Source organism: Caretta caretta, chromosome 9, assembly GCF_965140235.1.
Source record: "Caretta caretta isolate rCarCar2 chromosome 9, rCarCar1.hap1, whole genome shotgun sequence".
NCBI classification, from domain to species: domain Eukaryota; kingdom Metazoa; phylum Chordata; order Testudines; family Cheloniidae; genus Caretta; species Caretta caretta.
Genome location: NC_134214.1, coordinates 19,633,943 through 19,642,816, shown reverse-complemented (window position 1 = coordinate 19,642,816; position 8,874 = coordinate 19,633,943).

Here is an 8,874-nt window from a genome sequence, read left to right as displayed (position 1 = left end):
TACATATCGTCAGGCCCCCGTTCCCTCCCTCCCTCCGTGAAAGCAAGGGCAGACAATCGTTTCGCGCCTTTTTTCTTGAGTTACTTGTGCAGACGCCATACCACGGCAAGCATGAAGCCCGCTCAGCTCACTGTCACCATATGTTTCCTGGGTGCTGGCAGACGCGGTACTGCGTTGCTACACAGCAGCAGCAACCCATTGCCTTGTGGCAGCAGACGGTACAGTAGGACTGGTAGCCGTCTGCTCCTGGTCGCCTCTGTGAGGTCGATCAGGAGTGCCTGAGCAGACATGGGCGCAGGGACTAAATTTAGAGTGACTTGATCAGGTCATTCTCTTTAGTCCTGCAGTCAGTCCTATTGAACCATCTTATGGTGAGCAGGCAGGCGATACGGATTGCTAGCAGTCCTCTTGTACCATCTTCTGCCGGGCAGGCAAGAGATGAGGATGGCTAGCAGTCCTATTGTACCATCTTCTGCCGAGCAGCCATGAGATGTGGATAGCATGCAGTCCTTCTGCACTGTCTGCTGCCAGTCAGAGAGGTAAATGATAGATGGAGTGTATCAAAACAAAAAATAGACCAGATTTGTTTTGTACTCATTTGCAAACCCCCCTCGCCCCCCGTCTAGGGGACTCATTCCTCTAGGTCACACTGCTGTCACTCACAGAGAAGGTGCAGCAAGGTAAATCTAGCCATGTATCAATCAGAGGCCAGACCAACCTGCTTGTTCCAATAAGAACAATAACTTAGGTGCACCATTTCTTATTGGAACCCTCCGTGAAGTCCTGCCTGAAATACTCCTTGATGTAAAGCCACCCCCTTTGTTGATTTTAACTCCCTGTAAGCCAACCCTGTAAGCCGTGTCGTCAGTTGCCCCTCCCTGCATCAGAGCAACGGCAGACAATCGTGCATCTGAGTTGAGAGTGCTGTCCAGAGCAGTCACAATGGAGCACTCTGGGATAGCTCCTGGAGGCCAATACCGTCGAACTGTGTCCACAGTACCCCAAATTCGACCCGGCAAGGCCGATTTAAGCACTAATCCACTTGTCAGGGGTGGAGTAAGGAAATCAATTTTAAGAGCCCTTTAATTCGAAATAAAGGGCTTCATCGTGTGGACGGGTGCAGGTTTACATCGACTTAACGCTGCTAAATTTGACCTAAAGTCCTAGTGTTGACCAGGGCATAGTATAGTGGATCTTACAGTCAGGGCCACAGTGAGAGAGCTTGATTAACATCAAATGCTCAACAGGATAAGTACATTTACTTAAATGTGTAGAACTGGCCAAGGGGAAGAAAAAAAAAGCTAAATATATTATGCTGAAAATCTTTTCTGTCACTGTACATTTTGTTTAGTTCAAAATTTTCCATGATTTCTTTTTATCAAAACAAATGGGTTTTTTTCCAAACTATTTCAAGTAATTTTGGCTTGCTTAAGTGAGAGAGTTTTTTTCTGCATAAAAAAATGGAGTGGGAGGTAAAAAGTGGGAGAAACTGATTTTTCCCCCATCAAAATGAAGTTTCTTAAAAACAAAACAAAACAAAAAAAGAATTTTGTCATTGAAAGTATGAAAAAAAATATGACCAAAATGTGGGGGGGGTAGTTTGTAAAAAATTTCATTTTGGTCCAAAAGGAAGTTTTCATTAAAAAAGTCTGGTCAGAAAATTTTTTATCAGTTCTAATAATTTTCTGAACCATGTATTTGCAAAAGAGGGAGAAAGAAAGAAAAGACAAGAAAAAGGAGCAGAAACAGTAAGAAACTGGGACACATGACTGGAAGATAGAAAATGTAACAAATTGACACTAAAGAAAAAAAGATGCCATAATGAGCCACTACCATCTGAATGTTGATTGATTTATAAATAAAGATATCATTTAAAAAATTCATAAAAAGCTAGGTAATTAAGTCAATATTTTTATGAGACCACCCCAGGACAAATATTTTAAAGAACATTTTCCCAAGTCTGATGAGGAAAGAAAGTAGCAGAATATGATCCCTCTGAATACATTCTGGTGTAAGTTAATAAGGTTGTTATCCCGGCTGTTAAAAGCAAGGAATTGAAAGGTTAACAACCAAGGCTGACAAACATATCCAGAACTAATGTGGTTCTTCTGAAGTTTAATATGTCACAGTGCAACATATCTGAGGCCTGACACAACACAAATTTATCTCTGTGGCTGTTGCTTCTGAGAGGCATTCAGAGTTTCCTGGTTTTTGCAGCTATAGAGCAGTGGTTTTCAAAGTTTGGGTCACGACCCAGTACTGGGTCTCGGAATGCAAGGCACTGGGTCACCTTGCTCAGCACCCAGGGACCCTGGCGGTTGGCCAGTAAAAACAACTGGTAGAAAATTAGTAGTCCTTACTTGGAAGCGGCCAGCAGCACGTCTGGCTCGAAGGCAGTGGGGCCACGGGGCTCCGCGCACTGCCTCTACCCCGAACACCGGCTCCACACTCCCACTGGTCGCGGTGGTGGTACCTGCAGGCGAGAGCTGCGTGGAGCTGCTTGCGCACCTCCAACTAGGATCCGGACCTGCTGGCCACTTCCGAGGCGCAGCATGGCCTGCGGTGCCAGGACAGGAGGGAAGCCTGCCTCTGCATCCTGGCTGTGCCTCTGACAGCGAGATGCTGGAGGTAAGCCCGTGCCCCAATCCCTGCCCCAAACCCCCCAAACCCAGAGCCCCTTCCTACACTCCAATCCCCTCATCCCTGGCCCCACCCCAAAGCCCACACCCAGAGCCCTGACCCCCTCCTACACCCTAGCCCCCTGCCCCAGCCCTGAGCCTCCCCCCAACCCAGAGCCCCCTCCTGCACCCCAAACCCCTCATCCCTGGCCCCACCCCAGAGCCTACACCACCAGCCCAGAGCCCTGACCCCTCTCTGGCACCACTGGCTCAGTCCAGAGCCTCCTCCCAGAACCTGAACCCCTCATTCCTGGCCCCACTCCGCAGCCCTCACCCCCACACTCCAACCCTCTGCCAGAGCCCTGAGCCCCCTCCCAGACCCCAAACTCCTCATCCCCAGCTCTGTTGGGTCACGGGCATCAACAATTTTCTTCAACTGGGTCACCAGAAAAAAAAAAAGTTTGAAAACCACTGCTACAGAGTCATCTTCTGGTCCTGAGAGGGTAGTTCCTCTTTAACCAATGGAGATCCCCTTGTAGCCTACAAAGGGTTCCCTTTTCACAGGGGACTTGGGCTCATGAGAGTGATATTAAGGAATAAGATCTCCTGATGCCTTCATGTGATGTTATTAGGGAGGAGAAATGCTTAACCTTTCTTCTCCACAAAGAACACTACTAGGAGTCTTCTGTGGCTATACTTCCTCCCTGTGCACCTGAAGCCCAAAGCCTGTTGACTCTTCCTTCTCAACATGCCAAATGGTAGTCTGGTTTTCTTTCCCTACAACTAAGAGAGCTGCCTAGGTCCTGGTCACCCACCAACCACATAATTATCCTCTGAGTCTTCCCTGATCCCTGCTTTGCTCCTTTCCAAATCATTACCATCCAAATCATTATGGTCAAATGACTGCACCCACTAATCCATCTCCACAATGTCCCAGACTAAAAATACTATTTTAAAACATAGGTTGTAAGTGTGCCCATCCTCTATCCCTATCAGTGTGATTTTGCCTAAAACTGGGGTGTGGCAATTGAGATATTGCTATGTCAGGCAACGTCATGCCAAAGGCATTAGTAAACTCCTGTGTAGGACCTTGCTGGAGATAGAAGAGGAAGGTATCCTGACGTATAATCCTCTCAGCAATTTAAAGCTGATGCAGAGGCTCACACATCACATTCCAGCATAGAGGGGGGAAAGGGGCTATGGTAGAGGACATGTGGTTAATACACCATTAGACCATGGGGATCCTGATTCCAACCCCTTGAGGCCATTAGGGGCCTGAGTTACTTAGAGCAGCCACGAGATTATTGTAATGCACAGTGGGAGAGATGGCATTTATAAAGCAGCAGCATGACGAGGACAAGTCAGAGGACTTTTGCACACTTTTTCTGATTAGTAATATCCCTCCCCTCCACTCCACCAGATGATCATTATTGCATGATAATTGTGAAGAAAATGTTTTCCAAAATTTTTGAACAACTAGAAGGATCTGGGGATAGTTATAAAAGGTTGTTTTTGCACAAAATCTATCACAGAGTTCCCAGTGAAATAAAACACAAGAATCTGAGAAGACACACTTCTGCAGATGGATACTAGAATGTTTCCTAAATTCCTTGAGGGCAGTATTTCAGGAAACATGTGGCTATATATTCATATTCTCTTTGAACTGCTATCAGTTTATGACAGAATGTCAAGAAATATCTTCGCATCCCTTCAGGTTACAATGATTATAAAAAGTAAACATTAAAAAATCATTGCAAGTGAACATGGGCAAATCACTATGTAAATTAGACTGTTCATAGCTTTATCAAAAACAAACATTGCCAAAATGCTTCTCTGTTCAATTCACAAACTTTTAACAGTGACAGCCCATCCAGTATTTCATCTGCCTTTGGAAGTTCATCTGCAGAGTATGTAATTTCCATAGTTATATTAAATTAATTCATTCAAATTAGGCATATTTATTTAGGAAAAAATACACCAGAGTCAAAATGTGTCCTTTGCTTTAAAACAGTTGATGGGATATATGATGCTGTATGGAATCTGTGGGATTTGTCTCAAAATCACCATTGTTTATGTATGTGCAGCTTTGTGAATGCAATTCTTTGTGCTGATACCTTTAGCTACAAAGGTTTCAGAGTAACAGCCGTGTTAGTCTGTATTCGCAAAAAGAAAAAAGAAAAAAGATGAAGTGAGCTATAGCTTACGAAAGCTTATGCTCAAATAAATTGGTTAGTCTTTAAGGTGCCACAAGTACTCCTTTTCTTTTGGCTACAAAGGTAATTTACGTGTATGAGTAAGGTAAATAAGAGTTTCAGAATCAAACCCACCATAAATAACATGGGGTAGATTGTGCCCTGCCCTCATATAGCTGTATGGGGCACTGGAGGCGATAAAGACTTCCACCCCTCTGTAAAGACTCAGGGAAGAGCCAGCCACAGTACTTATGGGAGGCAAGGCTGCATCATAGAATCATAGAATATCAGGGTTGGAAGGGACCTCAGGAGGTCATCTAGTCCAACCCCCTGCTCAAAGAAGGGCCAATCCCCAATTAAATCATCCCAGCCAGGGCTTTGTCAAGCCTGACCTTAAAAACTTCTAAGGAAGGAGATTCCACCACCTCCCTAGGTAACGCATTCCAGTGTTTCACCACCCTCCTAGTGAAAAAGTTTTTCCTAATATCCAACCTAAATCTCCCCCACTGCAACTTGAGACCACTACTCCTTGTTCTGTCATCTGCTACCATTGAGAGCAGTCTAGAGCCATCCTCTTTGGAACCCCCTTTCCGGTAGTTGAAAGCAGCTATCAAATCCCCCCTCATTCTTCTCTTCCGTAGACTAAACATCCCCAGTTCCCTCAGCCTTCCTCATAACTCATGTGTTCCAGTCCCCTAATCATTTTTGTTGCCCTCCGCTGGACTCTTTCCAATTTTTCCACATCCTTCTTGTAGTGTGGGGCCCAAAACTGGACACAGTACTCCAGATGAGGCCTCACCAGTGTCAAATAGAGGGGAACGATCATGTCCCTCGATCTGCTGGTAATGTCCCTACTTATACATCCCAAAATGCCATTGGCCTTCTTGGCAACAAGGGCACACTGTTGACTCATATCCAGCTTCTCGTCCACTGTAACCCCTAGGTCCTTTTCTGCAGAACTGCTGCCTAGCCACTCGGTCCCTAGTCTGTAGCGGTGCATTGGATTCTTCCGTCCTAAGTGCAGCACTCTGCACTTGTCCTTGTTGAACCTCATCAGATTTCTTTTGGCTCAATCCTCCAATTTGTCTAGGTCCCTCTGTATCCTATCCCTACCCTCCAGCATATCTACCTCTCCTCCCAGTTTAGTGTCATCTGCAGACTTGCTGAGGGTGCAATCCACGGCATCCTCCAGATCATTTATGAAGATATGGAACAAAACTGGCCCCAGGACTGACCCCTGGGGCACTCCACTTGATACTGGCTCCCAACTAGACATGGAGCCATTGATCACTACCCGTTGAGCCCGACAATCTAGCCGGCTTTCTATCCACCTTATAGTCCATTCATCCAGCCCATACTTCTTTAACTTGCTGGCAAGAATACTGTGGAAGACAGTGTCAAAAGCTTTGCTAAAGTCAAGGAACAAAACGTCCACGGCTTTCCCTTCATCCACAGAACCAGTTATTTCGTCATAGAAGGCAATTAGATTAGTCAGGCATGACTTGCCCTTGGTGAATCCATGCTGACTGTTCCTGATCACTTTCCTCTCCTCTAAGTGCTTCAGAATTGATTCCTTGAGGATCTGCTTCATGATTTTTCCAGGGACAGAGGTGAGGCTGACTGGCCTGTAGTTCCCAGGATCCTCCTTCTTCCCTTTTTTAAAGATGGGCACTACATTAGCCTTTTTCCAGTCGTCCGGGACTTCCCCCGATCGCCATGAGTTTTCAAAGATAATGGCTAATGGCTCTGCAATCACATCCGCCAACTCCTTTAGCACTCTCGGATGCAACGCGTCCGGCCCCATGGACTTGTGCACGTCCAGCTTTTCTAAATAGTCCCAAACCACTTCTTTCTCCACAGAGGGCTGGTCACCTCCTCCCCATACTGTGCTGCCCAGTGCAGTAGTCTGGGAGCTGACCTTGTTCGTGAAGACAGAGGCAAAAAAAGCACTGAGTACATTAGCTTTTTCCACATCCTCTGTCACTAGCTTGCCTCCCTCATTCAGTAAAGAGCCCACACTTTCCTTGACTTTCTTCTTGTTGCTAACATACCTGAAGAAATCCTTCTTGTTATTCTTAACATCTCTTGGTAGCTGCAACTCCAGGTGTGATTTGGCCTTCCTGATTTCACTACTGCATGCCCGAGCAATATTTTGGCATGGAACGGACATGAGCAACACATCTCAAAGAACACCAGTTACAGAAAAGGTAACTTAGGTAACATAGGCCAAAAGTGCAACCGACGAGGCTTGCACCCTAGTCGAGTGTGCCCTCACAATCGGCAGTGGGGGGACTACCGCCAGGTTGTAACAGGTGTGAATACATGGGTGATCCAATTGGAGAGCCACTGAGTGAAGATCGGCTGACCTCCCATGCGTTTGGCCGAAGCAATGAACAGCTGCGAGGACTTCCTGAATGGCTTTATATGTTTCAGGTAAACAGCCAGAGCCCATCTCACATCCAACATGTGAAGGCGGCACTCCTCACTGGACACATGGGGCTTGGGACAGAAGACTGGCACGAAAATGTCCTGACCCATATGGTAGGCAGAGACCACCTTGGGGAGAAATGAAGGATATGGTCAGAGCTGGACTGTATCCTTATGGAACACCGTGTATGGGGGTTGAAAGGTCAGGGCCCAGAGGTCCGAGACCCGTCTAGCAGATGTGATCACCACCAGGAAGGCTACTTTCCACGAGAGGTGCGACAAGGAGCATTTAGCTAGTGGTTCAAACGGGGAACCCATCAACCTGGTCAGCACCAAGTTCAGGTCCCACTGCGGGACTGGGGACCTAACATATGGGAAGAGACGATCCAAACCCTTAAGGAATCAGCGAGTCATGGCATGGTAGAACACCTTGTGGCCCTGCACCAGCAGGTGGAAGGCCAATATGGCCACCAAGCACACCTTGACAGATGAGGGTGCTAAGCCTTGGGCTCAACCATGCCCAACCCCCCTGCCCCCCGAGAAGAAGCGGGAGCACCGGCGGTTCTGCCATGTCGTGAACAGGTCCACCTGGGGAGTGCCCCATGTTTGAAAAATCCTGTGCACCACCTCTGGGTGTAGTGACCCCTCATGCTGAGAGGAGAAGTCTCAGCTCAGGCGATCCAACCAAGAGTTCTGGGCACCCAGTAAGTGGTGGGCTTCCAGGCAAATATCGTGAGCTATACAGAAGTCCCACAGCCTGAGGGCTTCCTGGCAGAGGACAGAGGAGCAGGGCCCCGCCTTGCCTGTTGATGTAGAACATCGAGTCCGTGTTGTCCGTGAGAACCCTGACCACTCTGCCCTCCTGGTGCGAGCAGAAGGCCACGCATGCCAGACGGACCGCCCTGAGCTCCTTGACGTTTATATGTAGGGTCTGAATGTTCCTTACATGGGCTCCCCACCCCAGATCCAACGTGTCGGACACCAGCTCCTTGGACAAGGACCAGCCCCTGAACGGGACCCCATGGAGCAGGGTGCTGGGCTACTCCGCTCAACTCGAGTTGGAGGCCAGGAGGCCGATGGGGACCGAGAGCTGCCCAATGCGGGTCTAGTCTCTCCCCTGGTCTTGCTCTGGTGTCTCCGCAGAGAAGACCTCTTCTTAGCCTTTTTGGAGTGTCCTGTGGACAGGGAGTGGTGCCGGCTGGTGGAAGGCACCGAAGGGTCACCGCGCACCAACACCACAGTGCTCGGTGCCAACTTGGAGCACCACAACGGTGTCGGGGTCAGGGCCGACTCCATCAAAATAGCTCTGAACCAAATGTCCCACTCCTTCTTGGTCCAAGGCTTGAAGGATCTGCAAATCTTGCAGCAATCACTCATATGGATTTCCCCCAGAACGCGTAAACAGTCCGCAGGCAGATCACTCATGGGCATCAGCTGCTTGCAAGTGTTGCACAACTTAAAGCCTGGAGCACAGGGCATGCCCAGACCCACGCACACTAACCTAACTCTAAACTAAACTACTTCTAACTACAGGTACTACTAGCTATGAACTAACAGAGTCCAAGAGGGAAGCTGCAGCAAAGCTGGAGCAGAGCAGTTCCAACACACCTTCACTGGCGGCAAGAAGGAACTGAGGG